The sequence below is a fragment of the Idiotropiscis lumnitzeri genome, chromosome 9 (genome assembly GCF_059441095.1).
Source record: "Idiotropiscis lumnitzeri isolate Australia: NSW breed Sydney's pygmy pipehorse chromosome 9, RoL_Ilum_1.0, whole genome shotgun sequence".
NCBI classification, from domain to species: Eukaryota; Metazoa; Chordata; class Actinopteri; order Syngnathiformes; family Syngnathidae; genus Idiotropiscis; species Idiotropiscis lumnitzeri.
The window spans coordinates 13,843,727-13,850,581 of record NC_142399.1 but is presented as its reverse complement, the minus strand read 5'-3'; positions in this window follow the sequence as shown (position 1 = coordinate 13,850,581).

The following is a 6,855-nucleotide window of genomic DNA, read 5'->3' as shown; positions in this document are numbered from 1 at the left end:
CAGCCTAAGTTGGTGTGGCCAACCCAATTATTTGAGCTCCACGTTGGAGGAATGATCCAACCACGAATGGTATCATTTCTTTGGAATAAAAAAAAAAAGCCATTCAAATTACACTTCAAACGTGTTTTGAAGTGAAAAATCTGGGAAACTAAACAAGATGAAGGATGACAATAGCAAAGACACAGAACCATACCACATACAGTAAAGATTGAATTGAGTAGTCGCCTTGTCAATTTTACTATTCCGCACTGATGTTTTAAAGGTTAAGATAAATAATTGCTAATTACATGTTGTTGGCCTCTCATCCTCCATCAGCTAATTTACAAAGGACTTTCAAATCGCCCTTCTGGCAAACAACATAACACAGTCATCATATGTCTGTGAGGGTATCAGACAGAGCCTGGACTTGTGGGCGAAATCTCAATACGTTTGCATATTCGTTGACCATTGAACCATTGAATCCCGAATAATGGTATAATCAAAAATGGTTTATTAATTGTACTTTTGCCCCCCCTCCCCCCAAAAAAAACACATAATAGTAATAGGTCAATGGAGTGCACTAATATTGAGCTTTATCTACACCAGGCGAGCCCAAGTGCCCTTGAGAACCCGTATCCAGTCTGTTTTACATGTTTCCCCCCTCCATCAAACCTGATCCAAATGATCAGGATCGTTATCAGGCTTCTGCAAAGCATGTTGATGAGATGATCATTTGAATCAGATGTGTTTGAGGAGGGGAACCGTACAGCAATTTTCCGCCAATTTTGTGTTCAAGAAAGTCTTCAAAACTGAGTTGCAGACCAACAACTAACATACAGTACGCATGACCAGCCCAATTCCATCAAAACTACACATATTTTTACACTTACTTGACATACTTTCCAGGTCACACCTGTTTACTGTTGCTCCTGCTTCAGATAGCTCGTGTCCCATCTAAGAAAGGAGTGTATGCTAGGTCTGCACACAATTATCAGAGGGTTAGATGCCAACTATACATATTACCTATAAACTCCTATGAAGAAAAAAAAACTAAAGTTTGCTAATGACACAGCATCAAGAGCAACTGTGTGCTATCTTTGACGAGACCCGGGGCAAGCGATAGTTGAGTCAGCAATTTTTGGAAAGTTCATTCTCAGAACCATCCAATAAAGTCAAGTTGTCCGTCAGTCATGTGAATAGGAATGTACTGTATGGTGGTTACGTACTCACTTATCTCCGCCTCAGCCTCAGGCAGTTGGGGTGAGATCTAGTCAGCTCATAAATAAGAAACTGTGGAGAGTGCAGGACAAGCAACGCCAGACATGCAGACGCACAGTACACGGGCCATTCAGAGGCCAGACAGCCCAACTTGGACCAGAACAACCTTGACAGGCAGACACACTCTTTAGCGGACATGCACATGCACGCACACACACACATGCAGAACCTAGCAGCTCACTTTCACTCCCCTTAACACCAGTTATAGAGGTGAAAGGTCAACCTCATAAAATTTTGTGCTGCCTGTTTGTCCCCTCAGGAACATGTTATGTTATTGTCTTGGGTGTCTGACAAGATGGCGCTACATGGACAGTTGCATGATAGGACAGTTACAAAAGGATTTATGGAGATGCATGTGGTGACGAGCCACAAAGTCTGACTATGATTAGGAGTCTTCTTTTTTTGTTGCATGATACTGCTGACTGCAGCGGTATGATTTGGACTTGCGCAGACCACACTCACATTTGCATGGAAGATCATTTGTCTGTCAGCGTAGGACATTCTTTCCGAAAACTTTTGACAATATTTCAAATCTGTATTGTCAACCAAAAATCCCCTTGTTAACCTTAAGCCTCATTTTTTCCCCCTCAATCCATCTCATTTGTCTCCAATTGTTTCACTGCCTCACGGCTATATGATCTGTTGACAACAAGTACAGTTTATTCACTTGCAAGAACATTAACACACATCCTTACGACAACCACGATAGGAACTGGAGCAATTATTGTGCTTTAGCAGCAGTTGACTATGGAAAATTCATTGGTGTGGCGCTACATGAGAATAAAATATTAAAAACAACTCTTGGTATGTAGCAGCGACAGGTGGTGAATTTTTATCAAGTTGCAATTATAGAAACCATCAACTCCATAAAAATGCAATGTAACAGCACCCAGCAGTAACGTACATAATCTGGACTAGTTGTGTATCTATATCTAGCTAATAAAATGACAAAATAAAACATAAACCATTTTGATAAACTGCATCACACTCAAGATTGAAAGGTTGATTATTAAATGTATTACAGGACTCCAGATTGCCCCTAAATCAGGAGTCTTCAATCCTGTTCCTACAGGGCCGGTTTCCTGGACGTTTTCCAAATCTCCCTTCTGCAACACACCTGATTCAAATGATCAGATAATCAGCAAGGTTTGCAGAAGCTGGATAGCAATCCTGATAATTTGAATCACGTGTTTTACAGCAGGGAGAGAAAACATCCAGGAAAGCGGCTCTCGAGGAACAAGACTGAAGACCCCTGCCCTAAATAGGCTCATATTTACTTTGCGAGGCAATGTACAGTGTTCATGTCAAAATGTTATGCTTGCGTCCCAAAAATGTAAATTTAGGGGCCATTGTGCTTTTAGAATATAAAAAATAGACCATTACAGACATGTTATACTCGTAAATGTTAGCTGTAACAAGTTTTACAAATAAAATAATGACATCATCAAGGGCTTGTGCTCTGGCCCCAAGAAGTTGAATTTGAAACCTGATTGGTTGAAGAAGCATTCCCTTTGCTAATATATTTGCACTACTGATTTTGAAGGCTGTGGGCAGATTATACAATTAGAAATGAATACAGCAGAACTCTGACATTGGATTCAGCTTCCATGGCTCTATCAAGTTCAGCATCATGACCCCCCAACCCCACGGCATGATCTCTCCATTCATCCGTCAATGCGCTTCCTGAACATGGGGTGACGGTTGTGACCAGTTTGATGAATCCATAAAAGGCACCCCCGTTAGGCCATGAAGGGCCCGGATGGCCTCCGCCTTCCCGCAGCCTTTCTCTCTGTCAGACTGCTCTCTGAGTGACAAGCGCAGTCATCGTGCAGACCCCACCCACAAGTAGTCCACAAGAGGCCCTTAGGCCTCTCCATCTACATAAACTCGACAATAAAAATCACCGTCTGCCCTGCCACTCACTGACAAATGAAAATATGTCTCGCACTATTGTAACTTGTCAGCCCACCACTGGAGGAAGTGAATCCCAAATCAGGCAAGGTGCCCATTGAGTCAAAGTCATCCATTCATGAAAAAGAAACACTAGCTTGTCTGAAAAGAAAGAATGCACCATGTTCAATCTGCCGACATGGGATGGACGCATGTGTGAAAGGTGGATCACTGATGCAACCACCCTCCTCATGCTACAATGACTCAGATAATCCAAGAAGAAGATGGAGGGATGCATCTGTTGTATTTATTAAAGTCAAACATTCATGTTCACACACACACAGGCACACACACATTTCACAGAGAGTTTGGAATGTCTCTTCACTGAACTCTTTATGCCTTTGCTGGTGAAAGGAGAACCTGTGATTGACAATGAATCTTGGTGATGAGGAACACAAAAAAAATATGTTTTAGGTCTTTTAGCTGTTTAAATGCAACATGAAGAAAAAAATAATTTTGCTCATAAGAACACCACATATGGATTTACGCAAATTGGAGGCGGATTTGTCTAAAGCAGCAGAGGCAGAGTCCCGTTGCCAAACTCACATTAGATTGATGGAAACTTGTCTCATTGGCCAATATCTCAGTTGAGCATGTCTGAGGCCAGCTCCTTTTATCAAGTGAAGGTAAATTAAGGTGAAATTAACACAAAGAAGAAAGGATAAGAGGCTTTCTGAGATAATGAATTGAGAAAATACTTAATGAGATAATCTGAAGAGTCAGGGATTTACACACTCAGACGGAGTAATAACTCATGTATTTTGGACGAGCAAAGCATAACAAATGGCCCTCACAGCTAAAGAGGATCAGGTCAGTATCTTGTTTCTGTTCCTAATCTCAACCAGCTCAAAAAGGATGCGGTTCATACATGGCCGTCTCGATCTTATGACACACCATTGTCCTCACCTTTTTATCCACAAGGAGATAATGAGTTTAAAAAAAAAAGGTTCAATACACATAACCAAGTAAAGCGTTGCTGCAGTCTACTCTTTTTAAGCTTGCTGCACTCCCTCATCCATTTCACATCCTTGTGGTGAAGCTGGCACTGAGCTTTGAGCGATTTCCTGCACAGACGTTTTTGATTCTGATGCTGATCCTGCTTGCATTCTCTGCATGTGTGGTGGAGACCATCTTCTTCCCTTTTTCTGTTTACTGAGCAGTGAAAAGCAGAGGCCGCAAACCAATGTGGCTCCTCATTCTTCCCGTAGATGAGTGAATAATTGTACGAAGCCTGCTCACCCAGGCATGGTTTGGTTTTGCTTTTCCTACCATTGAAGTGATGGCATTGTGGCTTGCAAACACAAACCTGAAATAATCTTTCAGGGCAAAGTATTTTATCCTTCAACTCAAACAGGCTGACATTATCTGTCACTGCAGCACAAACTACTGAAGAGGTTATAAAACTGTGGGCCAAAAAGACAATGGAACTTAGTAAAATGGCAAATGCGGTAAATAGCTTAATTTACTGTATGTAAAGGGGAGAGGAATTTAGTACAGAAAGAGAGGGAGAAAGAGCATTGGTTTTATTTTCCCAACTCCAGATTCCTGGGTAATGACTGGGCTGTAATAGCTGCGAGCCTCAATTGGCCAAATGAAACAGGAGGCCAGCCAGTCCAGTGCTGTTTATTTCTCTCCGTTCTTCATCTTTCCCCCCTTTCCTTACTTTTGACCAAAAAAAAAATCATATAAACAGAATCAGCCTTTCATTTGACAGAAAGCACCATGTTCTCTTCTCTTATTGCTGCTTGATACCCCCTGATTTTTGTGCATTGAGCAAAGGCATCAGTCCAAAATAGGGATTTGTGGTTTTCAAACCGGAGGAGGGGCCATTTTCCAAGAAATTCCCTCAAACCACAACTTTATTTGCTGTGACCTTAAATGCTGACCAAAGTAAGGGTCGGTTGGTTCTGCACAAACAGCTTTCTGATCCCTATTGTCTTTCTTAAGTGGTTTATAATAGACACAAATTGTGTTAGAAAAAAAAGATATCAATTATTTCTCAATAAATATCGAGGAACATTTGAAAAACCTATATCGAAGTAACCCAACAATCATATGTTAAGCACATGTGAAGACATTGTGCGTGATTGCCCTCTCACTGATAGACTTAAAAATGTCCTGCCACAAACAACACAAGGTGAAGTGTCAAAATGTGTGCCAAAAATGTATATTATTCCATAGGTCCATATTTCAAATAGCGTAAGACAAACTTTTGAAGCATCCCAATTAATGTTGCATAAGTTCTCATGCAAAACTGAGTCAATAAAGTAAAATCACCAAATGTGGAAATGATAGTTGTCTGCAAGATTGATGAGGCTGTAGAAGCCGCCGACGGGCCTCATTCCAGCAGCCACAGTGACTGGATGAGAGCCGGCCAGGCTGTATGCCATGGTATATTGCTGAGAGATTCATATTTGGTGTGAGCAGGGATTCTGGCCATAGTCCTTATTTGGGTTGATTTAAGGGCGCCATGAAGAGACCACAAAGTCAAAACCGAGACGTGAATGTGCTATTTGACACAAACGCTGTCCAAGAAAAGAACAATCACAGGAATATTTCAAACAATTGTGGTTTAGACAAAGTCATCAACTGTCTTGACGCAGTCTGAACTCACGGCAAAGGAATTGTTTTGTTAAATGTCAATCAATAGCACATTTAGCGTTGGTGTCAGCATGCAATATTTCATCATACTTCATTTGCAAGTACATACACTCATTCTTTAAGGCCTCTTCTACACACCAATCTGACAACGGTATAGACGTGGCCAACTGTCGCACCGCCCCAACGTCAGCACGTCACCCAGGAAAGTGAAAGAACACAACGCAAAAAACCGACAGAGGCGGCAGGTACTTTGGACCTTTTGCGCATGCGTGAGAAGTAGAACCCCTCCATGCCATTGGTGGCGATAGTCGATTCGTAGCCTTTGACGGTAATGTCAAATAACTTTCTGTCTAGGTTATATGATTACGTACACTAAATTGTCCCTTGGTGTGATTGCTAGTGTTAATGGTTGTCTTTGTGTGCCCTGCGATTGGCTGGCAACCAGTCCAGGGTGTTCCCCACCTACTACCCGTAGACAGCTGGGATAGGCTCCAGCACGCCCACGACCCTTGTGAGGAGAAGCGGCTTGGATATTGGATGGATGGATGGATTAGTACTTTAAGTAAAAATGATTCACAGGTTGGAAAACACTGATCTAATGATTACTCCTCTAAATAAAAGATCAGATATGAAATAAGTCTCATATGTTGCAGAGTCCAAGATGTGTCAAAATTCAATGTGTATGTGAAAAATTCCATAATTAATTGTGATGAATCACATTTTTCAACACCCATTTTTTTTGGGAAGCTTGTAACAGCTATTTACGTGAATATATTGTAATGAATGTAAAATCACCAAATATGAAGTATTTTTAATTCAAAGAATGTTCTAATAGCTTTGTTTGATCCTTGAATACCATCCAAACTGAGTCATCTTCAGAGGCATTTTTCTTAGAAACCAACAAAACAACAAAAAAATGTAGCAGTGTTGCTTTGCAAGACCCAGTAGAAAATTGAGCACGGTATTTTGTTCTGAGATGGTGGGCTTAAGATGTACAGCTAATATAGTATGCTATTTGAATTTGGCTTTGCAAAGTATTCAAATTAT